The sequence below is a fragment of the Cupressus sempervirens genome, chromosome 9 (assembly GCF_028749045.1).
Source record: "Cupressus sempervirens isolate cs-2001-9-10 chromosome 9, ASM2874904v1, whole genome shotgun sequence".
In the NCBI taxonomy this organism is placed as follows: Eukaryota; Viridiplantae; Streptophyta; class Pinopsida; order Cupressales; family Cupressaceae; genus Cupressus; species Cupressus sempervirens.
In genome coordinates, this window is record NC_143126.1 from 36277660 (window position 1) to 36296094 (window position 18435).

An 18435-nucleotide genomic window follows, 5' to 3' on the forward strand; every position below is an offset into this window, starting at 1 on the left:
AGCAACCACCATGAACCAACAAACCAGAGACCACGAACCAGCAGACCAAAACAAAAACAGCAAACCAACCACAAAACCATCAGCAACAACCCACCACCCACGGGTACCTCCACAGCTCCTTGAGCCTGTTTAGAAACGAGTAGTATTCAGGGCAGGAAGGATTAGCATCCTCTGCCCTACAAACCTATTTAGTTCTTTCCTACATAACATCTTCCTTTTTCAGAGCTTCATCCCTCCTCGTTCTTTTAAGCTTCCTTTCTTCTAGCTCTCCGTTAACCCCCTATAGAGCCTTCGTCCTTTTGTATGCAGAGTTGTGTTGAGTCATCAATTCCTTGAGTTGTTGCCCAAACTTCTCCTGAAAAACCTTCAGTGACCCTACAGCATTCATATTTTCAAAATTTCCCTCATCGGTAGGAATCATAGAACAAATCTTTGAGTTGTGTTCTTCTAAAAACTCCCAACACACACTCCCAATAATGTAGTTTATATCCTACATCTTTACTCAACTCCTAAAGTGTATCTTCCCATCTATCCGCCTGTCAAAGCTTCTAATTTGTTAAAATTTATTAGGGTAATATTTTCTTGAAACAACAGGGACCTAATGATAGCCTTAAGCTTGTTGTAACACATAGTATGCTTATCAGAGCCTCTAAATAAACGCCACCATCCTTCATTCTCCGAAGAAGGGAAGGAGAGCATGAACAAGGTATTTTAAGGTCCTTAGGGTAACCCATGTCAGTTTTAGAAGAGGGTGGAAATAAAGGAATATTGGGGAATAATGACAGTGATCTAGACTAATTTTGTCTCCCAAGAAGACCCTCTAGTAGAATCATCAGAGACCTAAACACTTCCATCAACTACTCGAGAATAGTCATATTTCTTATGTTTTACTTTACGATCAAGAAGAATTCTTGTACTTGAAACATGAGAGTCTCTAGGGTTATTTTGGGTGTTGTGTAAACGTTTAATATTGGACAAAATGGCCGGGGGGGGAGGGGGGGGGGGGGGGAATGTCAATGTTGTTTAGTTCTATAGTCAAACTAGTTGCATTTTGCAAAATGAGGTCTCTATGGAATTTAGAAAGCCTAAACTACAAATCATGATGGAGGGGAAGGCTACCCTTGACCTTAGACTTATCAATACATAGGGAAAGCAAAGAGAAAATCCAAAACAAAAAATAGAATTTCACATCTCTCTCATAATGACTTAGGGAGGGAAAAAGGTGAGAGTTAATATGTTTGTGCCTACCTTCACAAGGCACAAACTTAATGATGATCACCACCACAATTTTCCATATACCAGTCAATTACTATCTTAAAAAATAGTTTGAAAGCCTCTTCTAAGGACATTTTAGTGGTGTGAGGAATTTTTTTGCCCTCCATACTCAAACCCATTACCCCAAGTCTAAAGTCTTCCCACAAAATCTTAATTTTCCGAGAAACATCAAGGTTGTAACCCTTCATGAATTCAATATAAGTCATCATTTGCCCCTTTTCCATAATTTTTCAAACCTTGGGATCCCTCTATAATTATTTGCACTTATCGGGCTCAATCTAATTTAGAAGCCCACCCATTTTGTAACTCAAGCAATAAGGCACAAGAATGATGAAATTGCACACCTCCTTACCAACACAGGAACCCTCAAATGCAGAAATAGAAAAAATAAACTCACTAGCATTAAAAATATAAAGGAAAAATCTCAAAATCTAGTTAGGAATGAATTTATTGCCATCATTGTTAGGGTAGGCAAGATCCTGCATGACTGCCCAACATGCCACGGTAGAGATAGGCCAAAGTCACTTCATCCACCCAAGCAAGGAAATGTAGTGTCTTATTTATGATGTCCTTGTTTTCCATCCAATGCCATCCATTTGATTTAAAATGTTTATAATATTTAGACCATCACCTTCAATGGCCACTTTTTTGTATCCTCTCTCTATCAATTTGTTGACACCATCGAACATTACAATAACGTCCAGAGTTCTTAAAATGCCACCCAAGTCGCGATCAGGTTTACCTATGGGTGATCCCACAATAATGGGTTCCACTTTTTGACCAATTTTGACTCTGAAATGAATATTTTTGCAACAAACGTCATGTTCAAGTGACTATATCTCCAAAACTATAAATAATTTCAAGATGACATAAACTAGTGATTTTGAGTACTTTGTTCCTACTTTGTAACCATATTTTTTAATCTAAAAAAAAAATTATTTATGTCAATTTTTTTTATCTCCTCCAAAAAGTGGTACATAATAAAATTCAATATTTTAAAAAGTGACAGTCCGTTTGACACACATAACTTTTTTTTTAGAAATGATAATGAAGTAATTCTTTATGCGTTGGATTTGTAGCATCAAATTCCAGTGTTTGCATTTGGTTTGATTTTTTTTTGTTGAATATTGTATAGTTTATGAAGTTTTGAAGTGACATGAACCGTAATTCAGACATACGTTCCATTTGACACAGATAATTTGAAGTCAGTTTATCATAAACCATTTTTTTTTTTTTTGAATAGAAAGGTATCTCAATAAGCCAGTGCCTCCATATTTTTCAAAATTTTGTTGATCTAATTTACTAATTTTCCGGAGGTGTCAAAGTCGGTTGATGTTCAATCGGTAATGAACCTATAATGAGTTAAACTCATATTTGAAAGTCTTAATGATTAAATTATGTAATAAAATTATAGTCGTTGCAAAGCTTGCTCTGAGAAACACATTTTGACATTTTTATTTTACAGTAGGAGATCATTCTCTTACAATTATGGCAGTCAAAAGAGCAAAAAAAAGAAAAAAAGAAAAAAAGGTTAAATTTTATGTGATTTTGCATTTTCGTGTGAACATGGTGTTCGCGCGAACATGTTTACCATGTTCGCGTGAACCTATGTTCGCGCGAACATGCAAATCATGTTTGCGTGAACATATATATCACATATGTTCGCGCGAACATATGAAATATGTTCGCGCGAACATGATTAAAAAAAAAGTTTGCACGAACACAATAAGTGTGTTCGTGCGAACATATGGTAAACTCAATTTCTCATTTTGAATTTTTTTTCATTTTTGTTCGTCCCACTTAAGTTGAACCCATTATTGTGGGTTCACCCCTATAGATGATCCATCAAGATTTTATCTAATCTAGCCTAGGTTGGGGGGCCATAAAAATGATTTTTGCTATCTAAAAATATTATAATAATTTTTGTTGCAAATCTAAATATTAGAACTTGCTTCTATATACTATTTATGACTTTATTTTCTTTATCTTCACTACCACCATGTTAATAGATCAATCTAGAATATTCATGCAAACATACACACAATTGAATTGTGAAGAAAAAGAAAACTCTCAAAAAACAATAGCATGAAAGTACTATAAGAAAATCAAAACCTCAAACTTTCTACTGTAATAATTTTATAAATGAATAATTGAAGTGTTCTAAATAATAGAAAATATAATTTACATTTATGTTTAGTTGGTTTTCTTTTTTAAAGTATTCTATGACAACATATCATCATGGAGGGATTGAAAACTGTGCACTTTATGTTTGTTTTATGAATGTATGATTTGCCAAAATTATATTACATAACAAATGCAAAATCAGATGGACAAATGGGTTCTTCTAAACTCATATTATTTATTTTTTATTGTTCAATTAATGTTTGGTTGATTGTTTTCCATGTCTGATTGTATAAAAAATGCAAATTCATAAAATAAAATATTTCAAAATCAAATTGTAGTTTTAAGGGTTCGTTTGGTTGCCAGAATAGCAATACCTAAAATAAATAAAATGGGGGTATGTATTCCTTTTTTTTTGGTTCAACCAAAACTTGATGGGAATTCACGGACCATAAAATTTATGTTTTCTAAAATAAATAAAATTGGAATAGCAATACCTATTCTTATTCTATGTAGTGCCTGCCCCTAGTTCGCATTTTGTTATCAATGCTGAACTCTTTTAGGGCTAGTTTTATGTTGTTGGTTAGTAGCATTCTTTTGAGATTATCAGATATTCTACTATGGATTTAGCTTATTATGTGATGAGATTACTTAGACTCTACATTTCATGTATGTATGATGATTATTTCTAGTGTTTGCAATTATTGATGATGATTATTACATTGCTTTCAGTTATTAATGATGATTAGTAAGATGATTTATTATCATGTGTGTTTTATTATGAATACTTACCCCATACTTGCATGTCTATGGTGTGCGTGTTTTCTTTGCGTGTTTGCTTTTGTATGGCGTGTCTGATGTGGTTAAGGAAGGGAAGTCGTAGTCACCTGCTAGTCAGAATCTACACGATGCACCACTTCTTGCCATTGCCTATTTAGCTTAGTTTATATTGTGCTTGTACATGCATGGTTTTTATGCAGGTTGCAGGTACCGGGTATCGACTTCCCTGAATTGCCAGGATGAGCGTACCCTATCACACTATCTCAATGATAAGAGAGGGGAGATAAATTCTCAAGTCCAAATCCCAACCCCTTAAGCCATTTGTTCTAATTGGAAAATTAGGACAAGTATCTGAGTTGAGTACCCTTCGAATACGTTGGATAACGTAATTCGTGATTTATACCCTTGGTTTGATTTTGTATGTATTTTGGCTATGATGGATTTTTATATTTTATCCTTGTGAGTCTTTGATATATTTTCTATTAATTAAGCCTAATTAAAAGATTTAATTAATGGTTTAATTTAATGAAAAATTAATATAGTATTTTAATATTTATTTTATTTAATTAATTGGGAAATTAATTAAATAAAATAATCAAATTTGAAAAAAATAGTTATAATATTAAATTTGGAATTTGACAATATTTATTTTAATAATAATATATTTGGAGTTCATTTTTAAATAAATGACTAAATAATATTATTATTAAAGCTAATAAGTATTTTAGCAATTAAGTTTTGGAAAATGAAATTTAAAAGTGGAAAATATATTTTTAATTATTAAAAGATTCTAGATTTCATGTGTTTAAAATATAAATATATTAAGATTGAAAAGTGGAGTTATTAAAGTTTGTGCATGAGATTTAATAAATAAATTAATTAAATTGAAAAGAGTAAATAAAGAGTAAATTAAATATCATATTAATTAATGTGCAATATTTTTAATATTTGCTCACATAGGAGTTAGCAAATTCTCGGGAGTTGTCATGTAGACAACACTGGAGTTTGCACTCTAAGAATGCATAAGTTGTCTACACTTAGAAGTTAGCATTTTATTTGAGCACATGGTGTCTACAACCTTAAGACTTATCTAGAAGGTTGGAGAAGGCTCATGCTTGGTTGTCATGCTTATCTTCTAGTTGTTTCTAGAGACACTCTAGATGCATCTTAGAGGCCTTTAAATTAAGGCTCTCCTAGTGTGTTTGGACAAGCAAAAATGGAAGCTTTATGGAAGCTTTATGGAAGCTAAAGTACAAGCTGAATGGAAGCTGCAAATTACAAGCTCATATTCTTCTTCATGCTCATATATTTTCTATATGCTTATATGATTCTTCTAGCATTTTTACTCATTTGGAGATTCTCGGTTGGCTTGGATCTTGGAAGGATTGTGAATGATGGAGAAGGAAAGGATTTTCTATGGACTTCTGAGGCATGGTGGATTAGCATCAGTGTCCAGGTGCACTCGTGATAATCTCACACTCTATTTCCACTATTTCTCTTCCTGTCCTTATCATGTCTATGTGTCTGAATACTTTTGTGATTGAATCTAAAATTGAAATTGGAATCTAGATATTTTATTTGGTTGAGAAGAAAATATTAGAAAACCCTAGATCCAATTAAAGAGAAATTAGATCTAAACAGGTATGGGGTCGAATTAGAATTAAAATTAGAAAAATGATTTCAAATTTATAGTTAAACCTATTGGATAGATTAATGGATATGTTTAGAAAACAATTATTTAAAAGGGAAAATTCTTGTTCTGATCTAAGTATATGTTCTCTTTTGTAAAATATATATATATATATATATATATATACATACATATACATACATATACGTATATACATTTATATATATATATACATATATACATATATGTATATATTTGTATAAATTGAAGTAAGAAACTTTACTTATTAAATCCAAATTTGCATATGGTAAAAGTGTTTTAAAATAAAATGGAAATTGTTTACTAAAAATGATATTTTAAAATAAACATATTAAAATTAGGGAAATTATCCCTATGCCCCTTACCCTTTTTAATGGGCGGGTCAGGTGTGTACTGCGCCTCACTAACCCCACCGTACCTATGGTTTGGTAAGCGGCGGCATTCGTGCTAAGTCGCATGGCTTCCATAGACGAGTTGATGTTTATTGAAGCGTTGAATATGTAGGAGGCCTTTTAAACAGTTTATATGTAACAATGTAGTTTTAAGGAAATTTATATAAACATTGTTATAATCGTTGGGTGGTATTATCACCAACCCCTCTTCCAGCGGCGTACGTATACGGGTTTGCATTGTACCTGTATGTTCATAGGGTACCGACGACTCGTGGGCCGCACGGCCTTCACAATTATTGTGCAGCTTAAAGCCTGTGCCCGACACAAAAAGGGGTGTGTTCATATTTATGTTATAATATGATTTATAAGGTATGTAAATACAAAGAAACCATTTGTTAATATGTCAAATTTTAGATTTATAATGTTTGTAACTCGACTTTAATGCATTCAGTTTTTATTAAGTTTGCTCAGGCTTAGATATTGAGCCATATAAGATTTAGTTATTGGGTAATATGTATATTAAAATGTTCTTTTGGAAGGATGATCTAATAAACAGTAAGGGTAGTTCTGTTGGGAAGATGGTTAGTCATCCTTTAATTATAATTATGATTAATAATTCAATTAAGAGATTCCAATTTGGATAATATTTAATCTAATCTTATTTAAGTTGTTTGAAGTTACAAATGGCAAATTAAATGAGATTTAATTAAGTATTACAAAGATAAAGAGTCATTATATCATTTCTATGTCATCATTAATACATAAATAACTCATTAAGAGTTGGTTAATGAAGCTTATGTTAAGTTCTTATCTAGATCGATTATTTATAGTTTATCATTTGTTGGGTCTACAAACTATTAATAAAGAAATGGCTAATTCAATTACAATTAATCTAGAAGAGGTTATTTAATGATTGAAGTCTTGTAAAGACATTAGTTTCTGGATTTGGATTATAAATTGATTAATGAGTTGTCAATATAATTAAATGTGATAGAGATTTAACTAGGAAATGATTATCATTAATACGAAATCGTTAAGAAAGATGAATGTAGTCATTATGGATAAGATTTCCAAAATAACTTGTTAATATTATTATCATTTGTTGACGTTGATGTACAAACTATTGTTAGTCAACTAATACTCATTGAGTTGATGGTTTGGTTGTGAAATTATTAATTAAATCAATTAATTAGAGTTAATTGGATTTAATACTAAAGTTATGTAATGGAGATTTAATTAATATAAATCTTTTGACGAGATTGTAAATTATCTATATTGAGGTTGACAAGTTTTATGACTTGAATTATGACCTTAGATATTATATGGTTGTCAACAATGATAATGATTAAATTAAAAGACTCAAAACTTTAGTAATACTTAATTAAGTTTCTAATTGAAGACTATTAGAATTTTGATAGGTCATGGATGGTATATCTATGTTAATTGATTGGTTAAATTGATCATTCTAATTAGGTTAAGATATCTTAATTGAAGAATGATAATTGGCTCTCTTATAATTTAACGATTAATGATCCTTGTTTTATGTGAAAAGTTGAAGTAATATCATAGGAGAGTTATTCAATTAGTAATATAGATCTTGGTCAAATAAGAGAACAATTGAATTAAGGTCAATGATGATCAGTTTAGTGAATAATTATCCTTATGTTATTCTTAGAATGTAATTCTTAATAATGGAAGGATAATGCTTTCGGGGAATAATTGGGTTGACTTGTAGGTCAAATGATGAAACTTAGACACTTGAGTATACTTGAAAATGGAAAATGGAACTCTACACATTATTCAACTATGTGAATTTAGAAAACCAAAACATGTGTTTGCATCGTGTATTCTATATGCTTCTTGTTTTGGGTTTTTGGGTTGACTAGTGTTGACCAGTCCTAGGTTGTTACCAAAGGCTCGGGAGTTATGAGATGTGTTGGCATGTTGATTTTATTTGGTCTCGATCTTTATAAGCCCAACCATAGTTATGTGATCGTATGCTCTATGAAATGTTTGTATTTTTTCATCAGTCTTCATGTGTGAAGCTGAGATGTATGTGTATGAGACACCTGAGCTAATCATTTTTGAGTCATCGATCAGTTATCCTTGGATTATTTTCTAGTCGCCATGATGGGACTATGATGTGGATTTATTTCTTGATGATGTCATGTTGTGACATGTTTGACTCAACATTTTAGAGTCTTCGATCAGTATGATTTCGAGATATTCTTGGTTGTTTGTTAAGAACCAATGGATGTGATGATATATTTTGGTTATTGAGAACCAATGGATACTTATGATTATCAATGATGCCTTCAGTTGCCACTAGAGAACTGTTGTGGTCATGATTTTCTATGGATGTTGCTCATGGAGATTTGATGCTTTTATGCATATTTGATGATTTTATCATGAAGATTTTGATGATTCTTATCTTGGTGATTTGATGATTCTTATTGTGGATATTTGATGATTCTTTTTATGGATTATCTTTTGGATTTATTTATAGTCGCTAGTACAGGACTGTGGTGATTATGATTCCATGAGCATTAGGGTAGGTAATCTACTTGTAGTGTCGGGAAGTGGCTTGCAATGGGGGCCAGGGCCCTAAGTGGCTGCCAGGGTAACTCATTGTAAGTTTGGTTAATAAGTGATAACATTTACACACTAAATGGGGATTAAATGAACCTAAAAAGATAATTGTTTTGGATGTTCTCGCCCATGCCTTGAGCGCTTGTACAGGCTAGGATGGGAGTAGTGAGACGCATGGTTCCGACCTTGCATTCCATAGTATGCCTCGTCAGTATTAGAGGATACTAGTGGCCGTATGAGATCTGTATGGACCTGTGGAGTTTAGCTAACTGCCAGGGTAACTTGTACGAGATAAATGCAATGACACTTTCCCACTTGCATAATAGGTTCCTACATGTCATTGTGTGCCTCTGGGAAGTAGATGTCTGTTTTGTGATTGGAACCTTTGAGTTAGTATACTTTTAGGATTCCTGGACTTAAAGAGATTTATGCTTTGTGGTTTGATATCCTGTTTGGGACTTGAGATTATCTTCTCAGCACGGTGGGAGTGGACCATTTAGGTTCCACGCGATCGGGTGGTAGTGTTTTATCACTCTCATCATTTGAGATCCGTCCGAGATGTCGTGGCTAGAGTATTCTTGGTTGGTATTTATCTTCATTCTGTTCTTGGATCATTATGGTAGATGATATACCTTATGATGGATGTATTTACTGGTATGTTCTTGTATTGATGATTTGCATATGTTAGTTGATGTTATCTTATGCTTTACTTTGCATGTTAGTAGGATGTGTTTAGGAGTGGCATTCCTACTATGTTAATAGCCGAAGATCTCTTCGGTGCTTTGGAATGTTACGCACGGAGGGATGGTTAGGATCCATGATGGTCTAATGATGCTATTTATGGTTGGGAGGAACCGTGCACTTAGTTAGATTATGTTGTGATATATGGTTATCTTTTATGATGGATGTTTATATCTTTATGTTGATGATGTATCATGTATGGTTATGGTTTCAATATGTTATTGAATCATAGATTAATATTAGATGATGATGTACTTTAATTACATGGATGTTTATTCTTTTAAGCATTTCATACCTTGTAACAGGTATAGTGGATGATTGAGCAATCTAAAATGTACACTTGTATATTGTTTAAGAACATTGGATGTATCATGGATGTGATGTTAGATGGATAGTTATGGTTAGACATAATTCAACATTAAGGGATCTTTAAAGACTGTAATCTATTATGTTATGTTGTGTTTACTTTTAGTTGAATGTTACTATTGCTTCTGCAAATGTTATGATGATTTTATCTTTCATGTTTTTAAAAAAAAAAATTGTTAGGTAAACTTAGTGTAATTCTTTGGATCCCTTGGCGGGGCATTATATTCTACCTATTTAGGTGGAATAACAAATACTCATTTTTAGGTCAAAATTGGAATACGTATTCCAATTTTATTCCTATTTCAATTCGAATTTAGTGCATCCAAACAAAGAATAAATTTACATGTGCCTATTCCATTTGTATTCATGCTACGAAACTGACCTAAAACATTTTTAAAAAATAAAATAAAAAAATTAATATCATTTAATATGATAAAATAAATTTAATAAAAGAGCGATCAATTATGAACAAATAATTTTTTTCTGACGCATGTTCCTAAGCTCCTACCTCAGACATCATATTTAGAATTTACGTCATGTTGAATTTCAATGTTGGTGCCGTATCCCATTTTGGATTTTGACGGCCTTGTGGCTTTATATGATGGAATGGCAGAATCACACCATAATCCAGTAATTCATGATGCTCTCTCTGTAATAGACATGTGCAACGCGTACGATGCAGAATTGTTTCCATAATCTTCATTGTGTTTTAGTGTCCTAAAGGGACTGTACCTTCTCATCGCATTGAATTTAAAAGGTACCAGGGCTCTGTGTGTGGGCGATGTCTATACAGCAGAGGATTTGCACCGGACGTGACAATTTTTCAAATTAATTAGTTAATTTATAAATTACATAACAGTAATTTATAAAGCACATAACAACTATTATGTAATTTATAAATTAAATAATTAATTTGAAAAACTATCACTTTTGGTGCAAATTTTTTGCTATTTAGCCACGGGCCCATGTGTGGGTCTGAAAACATAAAAAATGATGGCTTTTTTTTTTGTTATTTTGGGTTTCAATTGTCAACTCAAGGATCAAATTCAATACTCTTGGTCGTAGTTGTTTAGAATTTAGTGATTAATTGAAAATTTAAATAAACTATTGTATTATAATTTTGTTGTATTTTTTTATATCTAATAGTACTCTAAATCTTATTTATTTATTTTTTTGAATTGTGTTAGATAATCATTAGTTCTTGCATAATTTATGACATATATTATCTTATATATATGTCAAATAAATAAAGGGAAATTTATTTATAGGTTGTAAAGTTGTAAGCGTAAAGAGATTTTCGAAATAAATTCTTTTTTAAGTGGTAATTAATTTGAAGTTTTAAATATTAAGTGGTTCATATATAAAGATAATTATTGTTATGGAGAGCCTAATCAAACTTTGATGTTTATTTTTTCCCACTTTTATTAAAACATGTTCTCCCTCCATTAGGTTTAAGAAAATGGGGCTTACACATGTTGATCAAAATTAAAGAAAAGATGACCTAGCATTTGGAAGTGATATAACCTTATTCCAATTTGACTGTCATATTTTGTGGTTAAATAATATTTCACTAAGCAGTGTTATAGAATATTATTGCAATGGATAAACTAGATGGAAAAAATGATAAGCTCTATTGTTGGACTAACCACAAACACTTTTCTTGAGGATTCATGACATAGTTTAACAACCTCATCTATCCTCTATCTCATCTTATTGAGGAGCACATTTAAAATTGGCTTTATGAGAAGGGTTAACCATTGTGCTAAAAAAAAATGGAGTATTTTGAGGAGCTAACAAGTGTTTAGATGAGGAAGAAGTCATGGTGAACACCAAGTTATTAAGATTAATTGACAGGGTATGGGATGACTTAGCATGAGGGGTCAAATTATGGAGAAACTCACATAGCAAAATAAATAAGCACTGAGAAAGAGGCACTCTAGATTCGACATTAGTTTTTTCAATAGAAATTGATAGGGAGAATAATATCACCAAATAAAAATAAAAATTAAGATTCCTTTTAAAATGATTTAACATAGGGAAAAGGCCAAAAGTAAAATTCTTGCACCGTCCTTGAAGGGTGACAAACCAATAAGAATCTCCATCATTAATTTCAATTCACCTAGAAGATGTTCATAATTGAACCTACTTTAAAACTTCATAATTCTATTTCTAGGATCCAAGTAGAGCCAAAATTCATCTTCCAAAGAAACTTTTGACTTCAAAGGGACTTTGGTAACCTCCATACTCATATAAATAAGAACCATAATTGTTTATGGCATAACCACAAATAAAAAAAACCACCAACGGTAATGTTGTTATTATCCTAAAAGTCAGTAAACATCGAAGAGAAATGCTTCCACCTTCTCTCAAGGGACACAAAATTGATGAGAATCTTTGCCATAATTTTTCGTTCAGTCGGAAGTTTCTCACGATTTAACCCTCTTTGATACTTCAAAATTATTTATCTAGGGTCCAAGATGCGCCAAAAGTCCTTTTTAACAAAATCTTTGGTATTTTGATGGGTTTTCTATTCCATGCTCATCTCGTTAACAACTAAAATAGTTTTTGGCATAAACCAAACACTGCCAATAGTAACTTTGACATTATCCCTAGGATCGAGAAACTTTGAGATAATTTAGGCGTGAATCCTTGCATATCCTCAACATAGTTATCCACGTAAACATCTAAAATGATCTCACAAATCCTATTGTTACTTTAAATTCATCATACCCATCAGGCTATATAGAGTTCAACTCCCCACCATATCTTCAAAGAGCCCAACACCACTGTTCTTAGTCCTATGCGTAAGACATAGTGAAAACTATGAAATGCACACACATTTTTCACGAAGTAGAAACCACATATAGAGACCCAAGAAAGAAACCTCTCGAAAAACAAGGCAAATGGAATAATAATCTAGTTACCAACCTAGTTTTAAATAAATTAAACCTATTAATAGCATTGATTACTTTACAATTATTATACATTGTGGAAATATCCTCAAAGATTTTTGCATGACGTTCTACATGGATAGATTCAATATTTTCTCAAACTTCTTAAAATCAATGTACTATCCTCACATCATTAACTTGTTCTCAACTTTCTTGCATTTCCCTAATATGTTGGAAAATCACTTCATCCAACATGTTAACTAGACTTAGCTTTTTATTGATAACATGACTACCCTACAAACCAATTCCAACCTTCCCATTTAGAATGTTACTAACATTAATAACACCTTCAACTATATTTTTCTTAAAACCCTTCTAATGAGCTAACATGTGTAATGCCCCAGCACGAAACCTATAAGGATAAGTTTAAATGTTACTAATTTTTGTAGAGTTTGTTTTTAAACATATTTTTCTTGTTAAGTTCACTTAATCATAGATGTAAAGTCCTAATAGGTTCCCTAATATCACCTTTAAACACCGTTATTTAGTTTCCAAGCTGAAGAGTTATCTTTTATCATCCAATCAACTCAACAAGTATTATTTATCCATTTCTTACTTATTTTCCTTGCTAATATTCATCCTTAATTCTTATGTTAATCCATCTATTAAATTTGTGTTTACTTATGATTTGATAAATTATCCATTTCCAATTTAGGAACTAATGTCCTAATCCATATAATCAATTGCATCTACGTAACCTAAAATAAGGACACATTAAATAGGTTTAAATGATATCAACCATACATGTAAACTAATTCATCTTTTATTCTCTAATTAAATACATTTTTCTTGTTATATTATTATAAAGAGTACATGGTTATTTTATGCACCATATGCTTATCTAAATACAAGGAATATAAAATGTCATGGAAAAACTTCATTCATTCTTTTAATTAATACAATATGTTCACATATCCCTTGATTTCTATTAGAGACTTCCTTTTCCCTTTTACATGTAGCTTTTAATTTAGTGATACATAAAAAAATGAATTTCTCTTTCTTCAAGACTTTACATTGCAATAATAACATATATTTCTTTCAATGAAATAAGACAAATATAATTCAATAATCGATCTTCAACTTCTTCTCAACAAAGAACCATATACAACCATCCTAGAAAACTTGAATCATACCTCAAAAATATTTTTCTACCCAAACATGAGAAGCCATAAATGCCCCACTCCTCCGATTTGGGAGATAATACCATGATCCACATAGGCTCTAAGGTAATCTAAAGGTTATAACCCAAAATTAGAGTACAAAGGTAACATAAAGCCCCAAAAATAAGAAAAATCAAAATGAAATTACAAAGAAAATTGAAGACTAGAGGAAAAATAGTGTGAGGGTTTCAACTATATTAGGTGAGTTTCATCATACCTTCCTAAGGTGTTGGGATCCACCTCTTGGGCTTAAGGCCATCCTATAGTATTGAACATCTTTTCCAATCTTAGGTCCTAGAAGATACACAAGATGTCCCTTCCCTATGTAGTCCAACCATACTTCCACAATTGTCTTATTTAGTGTGTGAAATCCCAAAACCTAATCCAAAAGTTTATTTATTATTATATTATCACTTATTAAAAAACTCACAAATGGAAGCAACTTGCAAAGGGCTCTAGCTTCCAAAAATAGGATTCTTGGCATCCACTTTTAGGCCCCAACACCTATGGTGATCCACTAACTAAGGGTATATCTTAACTAAGAGTATATACCCTCCTTATCAAAGGAATAATAAAGTACAAAGAGTTTTAATAAAAATACCCTAGTGTCACGTACCCTTAGTCCCAAACACTAGCTCATGCATCCAAGAACATTCATACAAATAAACATCATAGAATCACAATAATGTAAGGAACTTTCTCTTCCAACAAATTAAAAAAATCATAAGCTTCTAGTGACTAGAATAAATCTAATTAAAAAACCCAATCAATTAGTCTAGAGAGAGAACATTGATTTAGGGCACATTCTAACTGTGTAATTCAATAAACTCTAATTCATCAAATAAGCAATAAGATACAAAAAAACGTTGTTCAAGCACTTTACAAGAATGATTAAATCACATTTTTAGATAGTAAAAGCCTTAGAAGTAAGGACAATGTCACAAAACAAAAAAGGACAAGTTGAATTGTTGATTCCTAAAATCTAGCTAAGGCTAAAATTTCATAAAACATCAAAAATCTATAATCTTTATTTTAACTCCTATGAGGCTGAAACCTATTTAGAAAGGTGCATAATATATAACATAAAATGAAAAATATAGTACAAGGAAGGTAAATTATGCTATTTATACTGAAATATTCATTTTATGTTATACCATGATGTTAAAAATAAGCTCTAGAGTTTAAAATGGCTTAGTTTCTATTTTTTTTGCATCCATTTAATACACTTGTGCTTTTGTTTCACATTCCTTCACATTAGCTGTTATTGTTATGCTTCCATGTAGTATACCTACACATCTATTCAATATAGTCACACTTTTATTTCATATATATATATATATATATATATGCTTTGGTTCCATATAACTATATATATATATATATATATATATGTATGTATGTATGTATGTATGTATGTATGTATGTATGTATGTATGTATGTATGTATGTATGCTTTGGTTCCATATAACTAAATTATGTTTCCTATTGTTTCCCTTTTCTTTCTTATAGCTATCCTTTTGTTTTTCTAGAGAAGACCTTTTGTTTGAGGTAATAAACAAACTTGCAAAGTGCAGAATTGAGCATATGTGCAATATTCTAGTGCATTGTTCAAAAAAATATTTAAAAAAAAAAACAAAATGTAATGAATTGAATTTTATATTGAATAATCCTAATTTCTTTATGACCTAATAATCCAACTTTTTGGATTCCCAAATTAGTGCACTAAGATTTTTCTCTTATGAATTTATGTTAGGAATAAAAAGATTATGCATACAAAAGGAGAATTTCATAAGCACAACTAGAACACTATATTTTTAGACATAAGCTGCATTTCATTTAATCAATTAGAAAACATTTCATTAAGAAGACACCATTCATTTTTTCTGATTCATGATTTAAATTCATTCCTTATTTTAAATCAGCTTTTTTGAGAATTAAGTAAAAAAAAAAAAATCTATTAGGATCCTATGATAGGTTGCAAGAAAAGCCTATGTGTGTTTCTCAAGCTTCTTGGTCTCCCATGACTTCAAACTAGTATTTTTTCCCTTCTTTCTCCTAGATCCCTTCAGTACTCCTCATGTTAAAGTCTCTGAAAGGTGTAAGATGGTTTCATTTTTTATTTATTGTATTTATTTTATTCAATTATGTTTGGTCCATTTTTATTTATTTATCTATTTTAAACATTAATTAAACTAAGACTCACCAAACAATGTATTTGAAGTAATGTCGCTCGGACAAATCATGAAATAAAAAGAACATAAATAACATACAAAATATCAATGCATAAAAGTATCAACTTAAGATCATAACCATACATAGAACCACCATTGCAAAATAAAGTATCACAATATAAAATTAGAGGAAGAATCCCAAAATTTCTAGAAAAGCTAGATAAATTCCTAATCAAGAATTCAAGGATTAGACTATATCTATTGCTCATGGTTCCATCTGCCTTTCTAACAAAAAATGGTTCAAGGATTTTGAGGTACACTCAGACCGATGTATTTAGGTGGATTCCATATGTGGTACTTGTGCACGCCTACATCATTGATCACACACACACACACACACACACACACACACACACACACACACACACACACACACATACACACACACACACACACACACACACACACACACACACACACATATTACGCATAATGGTTTAGTTGGGTTAGTTTAAGAAAACACTAATAATTAAAATATTATAAACATGTATATATTTATATATACATACACCTATATATGTATACATATATATACATGTGTGTGTATATATACACATGCATTATATATATTAATATATATATATATCTGTGTGTGTGTGTGCATATATATTTACATGTACATACACACAAACACGCACACGCACATGCTCACGAACACGCACACACACACACACACACACACACACACACACACACACACACACACACACACACACACACAGACATTGGTAGGAAATGAAGGAGTGCAACATTGTATAGATATCCCAAAAGAAGTGACTAAAACTATCTCTCCTCATCCATAACACACAACATGTAAAGTAAACACACACACATATATAAGGCATAATAGGTTAGTTTGGTTAGGTTAAGAACAAATAATAATTAAAACATTATAATCAAGTTATTGAAAGCATAAATAATGAATTTGTAATCTTAGATAAAGCATGATATAAATCAATTGCATAAAATATGATCAAGTCTCTAATACAAAGCAATATCTAGTATCATAAGGAAGAATGATGTATATTATTATTAAAAAAGTGCTTCTAGACATAAGAAACTATTTGATTACTATTTTTTGAGTAGATACGTACAATTCTTTTATGTTAAAAATGTTAGATATTAAATTATTGTTTTACATTAATTTGTCATGTTGTGAAATCATGGAGTACCAAAAGTAACCTTGTCTCCCAGCTTGTCTAAGTCTACATATACTTTCTTAAAAACCATGTTGATACTTGTTAAGATAAGACAAGTATTACATGCTCCATTTGTAAATTTAGACTTACTCCTGGAAGTCATCATAATCTTGTTATCCAATTTCATGGAAACCTACCTTAGGCAATTGTCTTCCTTTATTAGGATTCATAATTTCTTATAAGGAGTTATCAAATACATGTTCATAACTATAATTATTTCCATGATTTAGTTGCCTGATTTAACTAATTAGATTCTATGGTTTTCACTTCCTTCACCAGAACTAATAACAAATTGTGAAGAACCTCCTTATAGCAATATCGTGCGAATGCTCGAAATAACAGAATACAAAGTGATAGCAGAACTCAGAATGAATCTACTGATCGCAGGCCACTTCGAGGGGGTAACCTCCTTTGAGCAAGCTCAATACAATAAATTCGTCCGTGCCCATCAAGGGCCTCAACCTATTCTTATATACTGGGTACGATCTAGAAAAGTAATACTACCTATGCATGTGGGATAATAAAATATACTCACGGGACGACTTACAAAGCATATGCGTCCAACAACACTACTCTAACAAAATAAACAGAAGGAACACACAGGTTCCTAACATCCCCTCTCCCTTAGAAAAAAGCTTTGTCCTCAAAGCTTAAGGTGTGGAAATTGTTGTTGAATCTGAAGAAGGGGTTCCCAGGTAGCATCCTCTGGTTGCATGCCATGCCACTGAATCAAGACCTCAGAGATGGAGCGAGAGCGAAGCTGGCGAGTGCGCTGGTCAATGATTGCCACCGGCTCCAGGATAATGGATCCTTCCGTATCCATTTCAGGGAGAGTAGTTTGTGCTCTGACATGAAAGACTGGATGAATGCGGGAAGAAGGAGGAAGTTCCAGTTTATAAGCAACTGAACCAATCTTCTGCAGAACCTTATAAGGCCCATAAAATTTTGGGGCCAGCTTATG